This window comes from Arachis stenosperma, chromosome 9 (assembly GCF_014773155.1).
Source record: "Arachis stenosperma cultivar V10309 chromosome 9, arast.V10309.gnm1.PFL2, whole genome shotgun sequence".
Taxonomy (NCBI): domain Eukaryota; kingdom Viridiplantae; phylum Streptophyta; class Magnoliopsida; order Fabales; family Fabaceae; genus Arachis; species Arachis stenosperma.
The window spans coordinates 124,125,289-124,142,329 of record NC_080385.1 but is presented as its reverse complement, the minus strand read 5'-3'; the positions used below and the strand labels follow the sequence as shown (position 1 = coordinate 124,142,329).

The window sequence follows — 17,041 nt, the reverse complement described above, 5'->3', positions numbered from 1 at the left end:
TCCAGACAGACTTTGAGAAATCAAATTGACTTGTTGAGTCAATATCTTGTTCTGAGCCAATATGGCATTCAGAGCATCAATCTCAAGAACTCCTTTCTTCTGACTTGTCCCATTGTTCACAGGATTCCTTTCAGAAGTGTACATGAATTGGTTATTTGCAACCATTTCAATGAGCTCTTGAGCCTCTGTAGGCATCTTCTTCAAGTGAAGAGATCCTCCAGCAGAGCTATCCAAAGACATCTTGGATAGTTCAGAGAGACCATCATAGAAAATACCTATGATGCTCCATTCAGAAAGCATGTCAGAAGGACATTTTCTGATTAGTTGTTTGTATCTTTCCCAAGCTTCATAGAGGGATTCTCCATCCTTCTGTCTGAAAGTTTGGACTTCCACTCTAAGCTTGCTCCATCTTTGAGGTGGAAAGAACTTTGCCAAGAAGGCATTGACTAGCTTTTCCCAAGAGTCCAGGCTTTCTTTAGGTTGAGAGTCCAACCATATTCTAGCTCTGTCTCTTACAGCAAAAGGGAATAGCATCAGTCTATAGACCTCAGGGTCAACCCCATTAGTCTTGACTGTGTCACAGATTTGCAAGAATTCAGCTAAAAACTGATGAGGATCTTCCATTGGAAGTCCATGGAACTTGCAATTCTGTTGCATTAGAGAAACTAATTGAGGCTTAAGCTCAAAGTTGTTTGCTCCAATGGCAGGGATAGAGATGCTTCTCCCATAGAAATTGGGAGTAGGTGCAGTAAAGTCACCCAGCACCTTCCTTGCATTGTTGGCATTGTTGTTGTTTTCGGCTGCCATAGGTTCTTCTTCTTTGAAGAATTCTGTCAGGTCCTCAATAAAGAGTTGTGCCTTAGCTTCTCTTAGCTTTCGCTTCAAGGTCCTTTCAGGTTCAGGGTCAGCTTCAACAAGAATGCCTTTGTCTTTGTTCCTGCTCATATGAATGAGAAGAGAACAAGAAAAATATGGAATCCTCTATGTCACAGTATAGAGATTCCTTGAGGTGTCAGAGGAAAATAAAAGTAGAAGACAGAAGTAGAAAATTCGAACTTATCAAAGAAGATGGAGTTCGAATTTTGCATTAAGGAATAGAGTTAGTCCAAAAACAGAAGGATGTGAGAAGAAGGGAAGTAATTTTTGAAAATTAAGTAAAAGATTTTGAAAACATTTTGAAAAACACTTAATTGATTTTCGAAAATAAGAGTGGAAAAGAAATCAAGTGATTTTTGAAAAAGATTTGAAATTAGAAATTAAAAAGATTTGATTGAAAACTATTTTGAAAAAGATGTCATTAAAGAGATTTGATTGAAAAGTTATGGTTTTAAAAAGATGTGATTGAGAAGATATGATTTGAAAACAATTTTAAAAGATATGATTTGAAAACAATTTTAAAAGATATGATTTTAAAAATTAATGACTTGCCTAACAAGAAAAGATATGATTCAAACATAAAACCTTCCTCAACAGAAAAGGCAAAAAATGTTCAATCAAATCATTAATTGTTAGTAAGTATCTTTGAAAGAGGAAAGAAATTAATTTTGAAAACATTTGATTGAAAAGATATGATTTGAAAAAGATTTGATTTTGAAAAACTTTGAAAACTTGAAAAAAATTGATTTTTAAAACAAAATCTTCCCCCTTTGCCATCCTGGCGTTAAACGCCCAGAATGGTGCACATTCTGGCGTTTAACGCCCAAACTACTACCCTTTTGGGCGTTAAACGCCCAGCCAGGCACCCTGGCTGGCGTTTAAACGCCAGTCTGTCTTCTTCACTGGGCATTTTTGAATGCCCAGCTTTTTCTGTATAATTCCTCTGCAGTATGTTCTGAATCTTCAATTCTCTGTATTATTGACTTGATAAGACACAAATTAAAAATATTTTTGGATTTTTAATAATCAAAACGCAACAAGAATCAAATAACAATGCATGCAAGACACCAAACTTAGCAGTTTGTATACTACTGACACTAACAAGATGAGAATGCATATGACAACAACAAGAATACTCAAGTCAATAGAATTCAAAGATCAAAACAAGAAAATCATCAAGAACAACTTGAAGATTAATGAAGACACATGCATAAATTCGAAAAATGCAAGAAGAACAGAAACATGCAATTGACACTAAACTTAAATTGAGACACTAGACTTAAACAAGAAATATTTTTGGTTTTTTATGATTTTCTAATTTTTTTTTGGTTTTTTTCGAAAATTAAGTGAAAAGGAAAATAAAGGTATCAAAATTCTTAATGAGAATTCCAGGAATCATGCAATGTTAGTCTAAAGCTTTAGTCTAAAGGAATTAGACATGGCCGGCCAAGCTTCAGCAGGACATTGCATTCAAGAGCTAAATTGATGAGAATCAATCAGCCTTGGTGATGATAAGAACATCACCTTGAAACACTAGAATTCATTCTTAAGAACTCTGAAAAAAAATACCTAATCTAAGCAACAAGATGAACCGTCAGTTGTCCATACACAAGAACAATCCCCGGCAACGGCGCCAAAAACTTGGTGCGCGAAATTGTGATCACTACAACTTCACACAACTAACCAGCAAGTGCACTGGGTCGTCCAAGTAATACCTTACGTGAGTAAGGGTCGATCCCACGGAGATTGGTGGTATGAAGCAAGCTATGGTCACCTTGTAAATCTCAGTCAGGCAGACTCAAATGTATGATGATGATAAACGAAAATAAAGATAAAGATAGTGATACTTATGTATATCATTGGTGTAAGAGCTTCAGACAAGCGTATGAAGATGCCTTCCCTTCCGTCTCTCTGCTTTCCTACTGCCTTCATCCAATCCTTCTTACTCCTTTCCATGGCAAACTCGTGTAGGGTCTCACTGTTGTCAGCAGCTACCTCCCATCCGCGCAGTGAAAGCTAATGCACACACTCTGTCACAGTGCTGCCAGTCACCGGTTTGGTTCCCTCCCCTACCGGAATAGAATAACTCTTTTGCGTCTGTCACTAACGCCCAGTAGGTTACAGGTTTGAAGCACGTCACAGTCATTCAGTCATTGAATCCTACTCAGAATACCACAGACAAGGTTAGACCTTCCGGATTCTCTTGAATGCCGCCATCAGGTCCTGCCTATACCACGAAGACTCCGAAGAATCCAAGAGATATTCACTAAGCCTCGGATGCTTGTAGAACAAGAATGGTTGTCAGTCACCTTGTTCATGGGTGAGAATGGTGATGGGCGTCAATCATCACCTTCATCATGTTGAAGAACAAGTGATATCTTGGACAAAGAACAAGCGGAATTGAATAGAAGAACAATAGTAATTGCATTAATACTCGAGGTACAGCAGAGCTCCACACCTTAATCTATGGTGTGTAGAAACTCCATCGTTGAAAATACATAAGAACAGTGTGATCATTGGTTTCGGCCCCTAGAGAGGGAACCAGAAGAACCAAGATCTGATCTAAGAACTAGATGTCCAAAGATGATCAAAGGATCTAAAAATAATCCAAAGATGAAAATACAATAGTAAAAGGTTCTATATAGAAAACTAGTAGCCTAAGGTGTACAGAGATGAGTAAATGACATAAAAATCCACTTCCGGGCCCACTTGGTGTGTGCTTGGGCTGAGCAATGAAGTAATTTTCGTGTAGAGACTCTTCTTGGCGTTTAACTCCCATTTTGGTGCCAGTTCCGGCGTTTAACGCTGGGATTTCTTGAGGTGACTTTGAACGCCGGTTTGGGCCATCAAATCTTGGGCAAAGTATGGACTATTATATATTGCTGGAAAGCCCAGGATGTCTACTTTCCAACGCCATTGAGAGCGCGCCAATTGGGCTTCTGTAGCTCCAGAAAATCCACTTCGAGTGCAGGGAGGTCAGAATCCAACAGCATCTGTAGTCCTTTTCAGTCTCTGGATCAGATTTTTGCTCAGGTCCCTCAATTTCAGCCAGAAAATACCTGAAATCACAGAAAAACACACAAACTCATAGTAAAGTCCAGAAAAGTGAATTTTAACTAAAAACTAATAGAAATATACTAAGAACTCAACTAAAACTACCAAAAACATACTAAAAACAATGCCAAAAAGCATACAAATTATCCGCTCATCAGTGACCAAATTTTTTACAATTAAAACTGTGATTTTCTGATCCATATAGCTGAGATTGAGGTGATTTATTTTGCTGGAAATGATTAAAGGACTAAAATTTTCTGGTTTTTGGAAGAGGTGCTTTTCTTTTGACAAACTGATTTTTGTTATAATTATTCCTCTTTGCAAAAGCATTTTCACAAGAATTTTTGAAAACTTTAGGACTCTTTGAATATGAGGTTTTGTTGTAAAATGGTGGATTTTTGTAAGCAACCTCATTCTTCAAAGTGTATCCCAGACCTAGCCTAATTGATGTAGGTTCGATCCTTGATGGTGGCTCAGTTTCACTTGTGTAAACTTCATCAATTTTCTCCTCAAGTGTGGGAACATATCCAATACCAGATTTGTTGGATGTAGATTTTGTATTTGATGAAGAAGCCACAGATTTCATGGAGGAATCATTAAAAACTGCACTTTCCTTGGTTACATAACGTAAACCAGATTTTTCAAACAATGGTCTTTGGCTTGCAAGTAATTTATCCAAGTTACTAGAACTTTGAGAAAATTTTGCTAAGTCATCATTCAACCTTATAATATTTTCATTTAATATTTCCTTTTCAGCAATTAGCTCTTGAGAAGGATCCACAATGTGCTTTCCTTTTAATTTTTCAAGTTCAGATTTTAGGAATCTATTTTCTTCCATAATATCCAAAGCACATTCATTTTCCTTCACTTTTTCTCTCAAAAAAATATTTTCAGCTTTCAACACATCTTTTTCAGATTTGCATTTAGTGTACTTATCCAACAGTTTTGAGGAATTCAGTGTAAGATCATCAATTATAGCATGTAAATCATCTATGGACAGGTCATAATAATTTACTTCATCAAGATCATCATTACCAGACATGAAGCAGATTTTATTTTTATTTTCAGAATCTTCTTCCTCATTCAAATCATTGTCAAGATCCTCCCAAGATTCCATGAGCACTCTCTTCTTTTCCTTCTTCCTTTTGTCCTCCTTCTTGAGCTTCGGTCAATTTAGCTTGAAGTGTCCAACCTCCTTGCAATGATGACAAGTCACCTTGCTCAAGTCCATCTTGTGTTCCTTTGAGCTTGAACCCTTGTACTTGCCCTTGTTCTTCATCATCCTTCTAAGTCTCCTAACAAAAAATATAAGCTCATCATCTAAAATACCATCACTAGACTCACTCTCTTTTGATTCTATTTTTGACTTGAGGGCTATTCCCTTTTTCTTTGAGTCCGGGTTTGTGTGTGTGGTTTCATAGGCAAGGAGTTTTTCTCTCAGCTCATCATAGGTTATAGGGCTTAGGTTATTGCTCTCGGCTAGGACAGTGACAGTGGTTTCCCATTCCTTTGTGAGGCTTCTAAGGAGTTTTCTCACTAGGGTTTGTTTTGAGTAGTTTGTACCCATAGCATCAAGGTTGTTGATTATAATTGAGAATCTGTCAAACACTTCATCAATGCTTTTTCCATCCTTCATGTTAAACATCTTGTACTCTTTTCGCAGCATATCAATCCTCGTTTCTTTGACCTGTTTAGTGCCTTCGTGTGTAACCTGGAGTTTTTCCCAGATTTATTTGGCTGTCTTGCATCTAGACACCTTTCAGTACTCTTCAAAGCTGATAGCACAGTGAAGAAGGTTGATGGCTTTAGCATTCAGCTCCATCTTCTTCTTATTGTCTTCATTCCATTCAGCTTCTTCTTTTGGAGTCACCACTCCATTAGCACTTATTTTTGTTAGAATCTTAGGACCGCTCACAATAATCTTCCATATTTTGTAGTCAATGGATTGGATGAAGATCCTCATCCTTTCTTTCCAGTAGGCATAGTTCTTCCCATTGAAAAAGAGAGGCCTATTGTTTGATTGGCCTTCAGTTAGAGTGTACGCAACAGTGGTTGTAACCAAGTTGTTCGCCATTGGACCTTTGCTCCAAGCGGTGAAGCTTGATTCTTGAAACCAAAGCTCTTGATACCAATTGAAGGTTGCTGAAGGTTTAGAGAAGGGGAAGGGTTGAATCTATGACCTTTTACTTTAATGGAATAACACTTTTAAATCAAATTTGCAGTCTGAATCTGTTTGAAGTCAGCAGCGGAAATTTTATGAGACAATTTTAATTTGTCTCATGATTATCAGAAAATTGAATAGAGCAGGAAAGAGAGAACCTGACACCATCATGTATCCTGGTTCGGTTGTCTTGTGCAATGCAACCTACGTCCAGTCTCCACCACAACAGTGGTGGAATTTTCACTATAGTTCAAGTATTACATACACCAATTTTATAGGATTAACACAATCCTTTCACACTCAAGTTCTAACCTAACTTGATTTGGTTATGCTAATACCTAACTCTTCACTCTTAGTGCTAACCCAACTAAGAAAGGGATACCTCACAGGTACAAGATACAAGACACAAACTCAACCTAAAGAAATCTGAAATAACTCTAGACTTTTCTCTCTTGTGTATCTGTCTGCCACTTTCACTCTTAGGCTTTTACTTAAACTCTCTCATTCATATTTTACCTCAAGAAATTACAGAAAGATAAACATTAAAAAGAAAATTACAAACTGTAAAACATGAAGGAGATTGATGCTTCAACAGCCTCTGATGCTATGTATTGAACCGGGTTTAGCGAACACTAATCAAGTTCTTCATCTTGGCGGAATGCTTCTTTCTCTAGATAGCACTGTCCAAAACGTTGAACTCTCTTAGAAGCTCTCAATGAAATCTTAACTATGGTTCTTTTCTCCTTGGCTTCTGAATGATCAAAAACCCTTCTTTTGTATCTCCTTGCATGGTGCTGAGTTACTCTCCCTAGGTCAACTCCTTGAGCTGTGTGCTTCGCCAACTCATCACATCATCTTTTCTAGTTAATCATCAAATTAGAAATTTTGGTTATGACCTTCTCTTTTTGACCGAAAGACACAAGACAACAGAAACAGATATTTTCAATGATAAACCCAGATCTTGGCCATTGAAACACTACTTGGTCTCCAAGATACACTTATGATCGTAGATGCACAGCAGTGAAGGGCAGAGATTATCTTTCCCATATATCCCATTTCGGACTAGCAGAAAGTTGGGAAGAAGAGAAGAAAACAATATACATTCAATAGAAAATATGTTACGTTTGACCGTTGCCTTAGCTTCATTTGGTTTGATTTTGCTGATTTGATCTCAACCTTTCTTAAAAAATATTAAAAATTTTTAAATTACTTTCTAATTTAATCTAACCAAATCTAACTTAAGTTAATCTAACCTCAACTCTAATCCTACTCCACTCCCATCACTACCACCAATCTTGCTTCAGCTTATTAACCACTCGATCTGGTGGAATCTCATCTTGCTCCACCTTCACAATAGAGGAACATGACTCTTCTGTTTGGGTTTGTCCTGTTTTTCTCATCTTTTATGAAAATCCTTTTTCTTTGAATTTACCAAGAATAAAACTTGATCAAAAACAAAAATCTAGAAAAATCAACGTATAATATTATAGTAAATAAAGTGACCTAGCTCGAGTAACGAAAATAAAAATAGAAGCTTCGAAGATGAAATTAACTAGATTACAATTTATTTTAATTACGATAAGTTTTTCACCTTCTACTGCTAAAAGAACTTGCTCTGATTAGATAATTCAACTAATTATTTTTTTCATTTTTTAATCAAAATAGAAAAATAAAACCAAGATGCAAAAGAAAGATCCAAAATCGAATAAGAAATGAGATGAGAATCTCATGAAGGTTCACTAGAGACAAACAGAGAAAGAATGGCTAGTTGCCGGAGTTAAATTTGGTCGATGGTGGCAATTTTGTGATTTTGAAGATAAAGAGAGAAAAAGAAAAAGTGAAGAAGAGAACTAAAAGAAGAAAAAGACAAACTGATCATTTCTACTAAAAAATAAAAATAATTAAAAACATAAAATAAAGGAGTTAGAAGATCATGTTAGGGAATTGGAGGTGGAATATGATTATTAGAATTATGGTTATGTTAGATTAGATAATTTTTTGGGGTTATATACTCACACACCCACTCACTCACACACACTATAACTACAACTAACAACTCAATTGCTATTGAGTATCGAACTCAGGTGTGACAGTTTAAGAGGCAAAGACTTTAAAGGTTTTTTAGGAATTTAGTTAGTTTTGGTCAGAAAAATCCATATTTTATGATTATAAGTTAATTTTTTTTGGAGAAAGATTTATTATCGTTGTCGACGATATTCATAGATAGAATTGGTAGTTTATCTAATATATTATAACGTAATAAGTTACAAGTAAAATTGAGAATGAAGTATTTATTTGATTCTATCTTTTTTTACGAAGGACAATGCAATCCTTCGTGACAAAAAGAGCCACTTCTGCTGTGTTCTTAATTTTTATGGACAAAGCAACTCTTTTGTTAGTTTCACTATCATCTATTAATAGAAGTCGCTGATATGTTACGTTAATTTATTGAATGAATTAAATGTTAAGGTTTAGTTTGGTAAAATTTTACTTTTCAAAAGTAGTTTATAAAAATTAACTTTTAAATGATAACTTTTTTAAAAGTTGTAGTATTTATATTTAGTAAATTAAATAAAAATAGCTTTCAATGAACATAAGTAATAATAATTATGTTTGGTAAAATAGTTTTTAAATTTAAAAATACTATAACAGACATAAATGCAAGTATTAAATTTGAAAATTAGTTACCATACAAGATTATATTAGATTTTTAAATTTTAAAAAGTACAAGCTAACTTTTAAAAGCTCTATCTAAAATGTTTTTAAAAGTACTCCAATCTTTTAAAAACTACAAATATAAACACATAATTTTTTTAATTTGCCAAATATAAAATGAGAAGCTTGACTTTTTAAAATACATAAACATCTCTTCAAAAAATTTTACTAAACCACACATAAGTGTCAACAAAATTATAACTAATAATTATGGAGTATAATAACTTATGATGAACTTCAAAGTTGTTTATCTATATAGCCATATATAATAATCTAGAATGGAATATATGTAAATTTATATATAAACATCATAATATTGTTAACAATTGACTAATTTTTTAAAGCATGTGCTATTACTGTGCTAATCTGGATTGTTGACTTGATATTATTTTTCATAGTTAGTTAATCTATAATTTTGCCGATTCTTTTGTAGATTTGAGTGTTTTTACATAATAATAATAATAATAATAATAATAATAATAATAATAATAATAATAATAATAATAATAATAATAATAATAATAGAAAAAAATTGTTGTGTTTTGAACATTACAAATGTTATTTGTTTAATATCTAACAATATATTAAGTATTATTATGTAATTATTACAAAAAAATAAAAAAGATTTCAAATTCTAATTATAATTTTATAATACTAGTAGTATACACAAGGTTTTTTTAATTGTATTGCTAATTTATTAATAGTATTATAATTTTCATTAGTATTCTCTATTTTTCATTGTATAATTTTATATTTATATATTTAAAAATTATACTGAAAATTATTTATTTAGTTTTATTATAAATAATATTTTTAAATTTGAATAATTTATTAATTAATTTTTATTTATTATATTATATATTCAAGAAATTAGTGAAAAAAATTAATATAATAAATAATATAACGATAAAAAATTAATTCAAAAAAATATTATATAATTTTTTTAAGACAAATGGATCTCTAATCAATTTAATATTAAAATAATGTCATTTTGTCTGAATAAATAAAGATAAATAAGTCTCTTCTATTCTAACATTTTTTGTTGATATTAAACGTCCAACTCAGCAAGTTAATGTGACATATCAATGACTTCAGTTAATAAATGACAATAAAACCGATAAAAAGATTACGTTGTCTTATGAATATCAAGAGGTGAAGTAGCTCTTTTTTTTTTTCATAACGTAAAAAGTTGCGTTGTCTTTTGTAAAAATAGGGAGAAATTAAATTAATATTTCACTCTAAAGTTAAAGAGTATAAAGAGAGACTTTTTTTTTTCCCTTCTTTCTTGTTGCTAACTATAATATTTATGCGGTAGAAAACTGGATTTTATAATTTTAGCAGAATGATTCTTACTAAATTTTGACAGGTGCCATGATTTAGTATTGGTTTAAATTGACATATTTAAATAAAACAGGAATTTTTTTTTATCAAAACTAAAGTACTTCTATTAAGTTTTAAATACGTTTGGATATATTATTTAAGAAAAGTACTTTTATTTAAAAAATTATTTATTTATTTTTTTAAAGTCAATAATACCTTACTTTTAAAAAAAGAAGCAAAATAATAAATTGTAGTTTGAATTTAATTTTAGTGAAGAAAAGAAGATTAATGTTAAAGAAAAAGACTAAAAAAAAGGAGATTTGTCATATGAATAAATATAAAATATAATTAAAATATTGCTATCCACTCTTTATAGCTATTAAAAAATTAATCTTACTAAAATCTAACCTAATATGATAGAAATAAATTAACTATGATTAGGAAGTAATTAGTATTGGTAGCTGTAACTTCTAACTAAAATAAATTTTTTTGTCATTCTAACTAAAGTTATAAAAATAAATATAATCCAAAAATTATTCAACCATAATTAGTTACAGCTTATTTTTGTGAGTTATTGGATGCCAACTTAATATCATCTCTAACATCCTCTCTCAAGTTGAAACTGATTGAATTAGCTACAAGTTTAGCAACATTATTATCATCCTTCCTCCCTTAAACTAAGACTTGTTAAAACCTCTAACCTCTTATCATTTACATAATATCCTCCTTCAAGTGGGGTGTGTAAGTCAAGCCTGCTCAACTTAAAAAGTAAAGGTTCAAAACACTTCGTGATAATACTTTAGTAAGCAAATCAACCGTTTGATAAGCTGATTTAATAGGTACCAATTTTAGCATTCATGTTTGAGATTTTTTTCAAACTATGTGACAATCTATTTCAATGTGCTTGATTCTTTCATGAAAAACAAGATTAGCTGCAATGTACATCACATATTGATTGTCACAATAAAGATTAATCGGATGAGGATGAGATACATGGCAGTCATTAAAAAGATAAAGAAGCCATTGGCCTTCTCAAGTTGTTTGTGCCATGACACGATATTCAACTTTTGAGGAAGAACATGTCACAGTTGTTTGCTTCTTACTCTTCCAAGACACTAATGAAGAACCTAAGAAAAAACAGTACCCAATTATTGATCGACGAGTATCGGAACAAGTTGTCCAATTTAAATTAATATAACCAGTCAATTTAAGATCATTATTTGAAGAGAAGAAAAGACCCTTAGAAGGAGATTTCTTGATGTATCGAAGAACATGTAGTGCTGGCGTGCTACCTTCTAATGGTCATCAGTTGCACAATACAAAAATTGGTTGAGCTTTCTTGCAAAAGTAATGTCCGAACGAGTGTTGGCGAGATATAGGAGCCGTCCTAACAATCTTCTATATTGTAATAGATCTGATAATCTTGTTCCACTCTCTTTAGAAAGTTTTCCATTATACAATATAGGAACCAAATCAGGATTATCTTCCAACATACCATATTTTTCAAGCAAATTATGAGTGTACTTACGTTGATACAAAGCAATTCCTTCAAGACTACGAGAAACTTCCATTTCAAGAAAAAATTTCAACCGACCTAAGTCTGTAATACTAAATTTAGCATCAAGAGCCCTTTTAATAGCTTTAATTTCAAATAGATTATCTCTAGATAAAACAAGATCATCAACATAGATAATAATAATAGCAAAGTCAAGGTTAGTGTGCTTGGTGAACAAAGAGTAATCATGAAGAGACTTGATAAAGTCATGTTGCTGAAGAAAATCACTTATTCTTAAATTCCATTGACGGCTTATCTATTGCAAGCCATATAAAGAATGCATGAAACTTCAGAAAATAATTATGAGATACATACCAATATATTTGACCTACCACATATAACAGATAATTCAACAAGGGTTTATCTCATGTTAGGGTTTGAAAGGGATAAAACAGAAAATGCTTAGAATTAGGAGAAGAACAAAACGTTTAAAAGTTACGGAGATGTTGGAGCATATAGGGGAAACAAAAAATGTTTCTAATTAGGAGGAGATCAAAACAAAATTTTAGCTATGAATTTACCGTTAACCATGTCAAAGCATTCATTTTTCTTTTTTATATCACCTTAAATTTGAAATATATCTGTATCTCTTTTTCATTATTTTCACAAATAATATCTTATGCTTTTGCGGAATAAACTTAATAAGGTTAATGATGGCTTCTTTTAAAATTTAAATTAAACTGCTCGAGTATTTTAAATGGGCCATAACTGTTAGGGTATAAAAATAGAGAATATCAGTTTAATTTGGTATTTTTTTGAACTAATCAGTTCTAAAAATCTGTGTTTTTGATAGATATATAAAGCAGCCACTTCAATTTAATAGACTTTTCTGATAAGCAATAAAATCAGTTTTTATATTTTCTTCACAAAGTATTTCTCCAACATCACACACTTATTTTGTTCTCTTTCTTTTGTGTTCTTCTCTTAAAGATTTATTTATATTCAACTTTGAACTATTTTCTTTTGAGTTTTTTTTTTGGGCTTTAAAATTAGTTTTTACATAACAATCATACGCAAGTCTTATGCATCTCACCTCCGTAATTAGTTTATTTCTTCGTGTGTTAATGATTTTTTATCTTATGAATTTTTTTTTATTTCACACATGAATTTGTTTCATTTTTTCTCAGATTTTTGAAGGCTTTAATTTTCACAAAAAAATAGACAGTTACATGAATTTTCAACCAGGTATATAAACATTTATCTGCATCTCATGTATGTATTATTTGATATCTCATTTTATACTTGTTCTAATTTCAATCTAATTTAAATTAATATTAAATTATTATTTCATCACTATTGAAAATAGTCCGTCTTGGACAATGTATATTTTTCTTTCTTTAGCAGTAGCCTTCTTCTTAAAAAAAATTATTATTATTTTCATCATCATATTTCTTAAAAAATTAGAATATTTTAAATATTAAATATATAAAAAAAATTGTCATCTCAATGATAAATATTAAAAATAATAATAAACGCTAATTGATAATTTGAATTTTTTACCGGAACAAAAATACTACTAAAAAAATAAAAAAATTCAAAATAATATTATAAAAATAGATAACAGAATTATATAATTTTATAAAAAAATACATAACATTTTAATTGTTTGGAATTTAGCTTGCAACTTAAAAAATGAAAAACTTTTAACTTTATATAATACCAATAATTATTGAATATCTTAATTTTGTATCTAAAAATAACATGTTAAAAATTAATAAAACTTAAAATAATATTAAATTAAATTATTGTGAAAAGTTAATTATGAAAACTTGTTATAGTCTCCTATAATAATTTTTTTCTTCAACCTGCAAAATTTCAACTAGGTAAAATAACCAAAACCCATAATTTATTATAATAAATTTGGTATAAAACATTACCATCTGAATGAACTATAAGATAATAGAACACACATATATGATTTTACTGTAAATTAAGGCAACCAAATTAGCTAAGATAAATGTTTGAAGAAGCATTACTGAAAGCAGCATCATATAAGCATTGTATTTCTAAAATCAAAACATGTTCACAATAACAGATTCACAAATGGTTAAATTGATTTTCATAAATATGAATAAGAAGCCATAGAAATTAAAACACATCAACCGCGTAGTAATTTTTCCATCTTAAAAAATGATTTCACCAACAGCCATCGAACAAAACAAAACCCATAAACTAATGAGCTACTAACTTTCAACGGGAAGCATGAGAACACAAAGACGACGGCGATCGGCGATACGGCGGCTAACAATGATACGACAACGACCAGGCAAAACGGCAGAAAGCGGCGAGACGACAGCAAGCGGGAGAGACGACGGCGAGTAATAAGACCAACATCAGACTATGCCGACCAGCGCTTTGGACAGACGACAACCACAAATGGCGGCCGTAAAACCGTTGAAGCAGTCGGGTTTCGGGGGGAGGGGTTTTTGGTTTTTCAACTTTGGAAAACAAAGGTTTTGTGGGTGACGAGACTAAATTTAAAAAATTTCGTGGAAGAAAGGGATTTTGGGGGGAGGGGGAGCGCTGGGGTTTTGGGTTTTTTTTTTTGTTATTTTTTTGTTAGTGTATTTATTGTATTGTGATTCATTGAATATTTCAATTCATTTCGAATTCCTTTTATTATTCTATTAGAATTAAAAAACTTTTGATTACCTACCTTCACTAGATATACTAATTTAATTCAATACAATATTTTTAAGTAACATGGAAATTAATTTGAAACGTTATGCAAAAATATCTCAACTTATATTTGAGAAAAGAAATAGCAGTACGCTTAAAATTTTTTTATTGGGAGAAACATGCCCTTTTAATAGTTTAGTCAAAATTTAATTATAAGATACGATGTTGAAGAGAAATTTTGATCATTTATTATAAGAATTGCATTAATTCTTTAATTTAATGATTTGGGTCGCAGTTTTACATGTTTATCTACTTTTAGAATTTTTTAATTTAAGTTTAATAAGGTATAACTTCAAAGAGGAATAACTTTGATTTATACTCGTTAGAACTTTATTTTAACTTTATAAATTCAGAGTATGATTTTATTTTCTTTTTTTACATTTATGTTTGAATGCAAATTTAAATGACAATAAAGTAAACAAGAAAGTTTTATTGGTAAATTTGTTCACATGAGTTAACATATTATATATATATATATATATATATATATATATATATAAAACTTATTTAACTTATGAATTTTTTTACGTAAAACGAATTTAGAAAAAGTGTTACGAGTTTAAGTAACAATGATTTAAACATATGTAACTTAAAATAGTAGTGTTAACTTAACTAGATTATATCCAGATGGTTATTATTAAAGAAAACATTGTAATATGTGGTAATACACATTTTACGGCGATCGGAAGAAAATCGCCGCTAAATGCAAGGCTGATTGCAGCCCCAACCACTAACCGCGGGATATCCGCCGCAGGTTGACATTTTGCGGCGGTTTTAAAAAGCTGTTGCAAAATTTTCGCCACTATCTACCAAAATTGTTGTAGTGCATGTTTAAGACTGTTTAATTCATTTTTTTTCTTTAATTCATGTTAAACTTTTGTTTATTTCAATTTATTGTTAATAAGATAAGAATTTTATTTCTCACACTACTTGTAAAGTTAATATTGACAATAAAGTTGATAAGTACCAAGTTGAATTCACTTTTTTAGAAGAGTCGTATCTATTTTTCAAATTGATATTTTGAATATAAATTTGATAGATATTTGTGTCAAAATTGAACAAAAATAAAACAAAAAATACTTTATAATGATTTATATAAAAAAAGGAATAAATTTATAATAAAAATTAGTGTAGAACAATCCAATAACAAGAGTTTTTTATTTAATTTGGACAAAAAAAAAACCCACAATTATAAATAAACTTGAGTTTTATTTGTTGACCAACAAAGTTTCTGGGGATCCGAATTAAGATGAATTTCAAACTCGCCACAATTTCATATTACACCATGCATGCAACTTCGCCTGAAGACGAAGGCTTATTATTGTTCCCTAATCAACAAAAGAAAAAGAGACCAAGACAGAATAAACCAAAACCCACACTTACACCAACTAATAAGATTACTACATTTATTATGTACGATATTAATTAATTAATTATACTAATCTTACAAATGTCTACAGCACCAAGCAATAAACAAAAATATCATCAGGCACGTTTCTCTTTCAAGAAAAATATAATTCTAATTAAGACACTCATAAGGTCGTTCACTACCGTTCATTAAGTCGTCCACTCTGAAGGAAATGTTTCTTTTTTTGACAATCTAGAATAATTGGAATATATAAAAGCATAGAGTAGTGGTTGTTAGCTCTTAACTGGCAATCATTATTATTTTTTCTTTTACTTTCTCTCAACGCATCAGCCAATCAGAAAATGTGCCCTCCAGATTGGAGCAGTCATTGAAGACCACCTAGCAAATTTTGCCGTGTTCAATTTAATTTCACGTACCACTCACGGATTCCTTCTCATTGGTTCGATGCAAGGGATGCATCTTAACCTCCTTTATATTTTCATTTTTCTTTATTTCTAATTGTAATAAGGTTTATTGGATTTAATACCCGTACCAAGAATTAAAATGTGCCACTGTGCCAGCACTACATTAATAATATAATTTTCTCCATATTTATTATTTTCATTTACGATATTGCTATATATAGTATTTTTTTTTTCATATTTCGTCTTAGGTTTTCTGAATTGTTGACAAGAGTAAGATGAATATATAGACAATAATTAGGTCATCAGTTCTTCTTTTGAAGAGGAAAAAGGAGGAAAAACATAGGACATTTCTTGTTCCTTTATTATTCTTTTTCTAGAGTTTCTTAATTTTTTGAATTCTTAGTACTAATTTTATTTTCTTTAATCCTTTTAATTTTTCAAATTTAGGATCTTAGATATTGATTATGTTGTAATTCTTTTTTGATGGCATATTAATTCTATTTTGTTTAAAAGCCTCATTTACTACTGTTATTGGTCCAAATAATCCGATGCTACTTACATTGTAACCTAATAGCTACTATATATCTACCAAAACACCCATGTTATAAGTTACAGCATAAAAAAATATAAATATTATTTCTCATGCTAAACCTAAAGTCTACAAGTAACGAGAATCTAACACAGATAATATATTTTTTTTCATGTTATCTAATCTAATTATTTGAATCCTTGATGTAGTTCTATAGCTATGTGAACCAACTCTACCTTTTTCACTAGCCACATCTAGCTAGTTTCTACGTATTTACTTCCCATCAACTATATATATCATCAATATTGATTTTCTTCCTCATCCTTTCGATTAATATTGTTGGCAAGTCCATTCAAGGTTCGTTTATGGTGCATGACAA

At 31.0% G+C, this 17,041-nt stretch overlaps 1 non-coding gene across 1 annotated transcript; it reads left to right on the top strand.

Annotated features, from left to right (window-relative positions):
- Positions 1-294: 294 nt before the first annotated feature.
- Positions 295-402, top strand: LOC130952086 (small nucleolar RNA R71). Its single transcript, XR_009074267.1, has one exon. It is a non-coding gene; the product is annotated as a small nucleolar RNA R71 (small nucleolar RNA).
- The last annotated feature ends 16,639 nt before the right edge of the window (positions 403-17,041 follow it).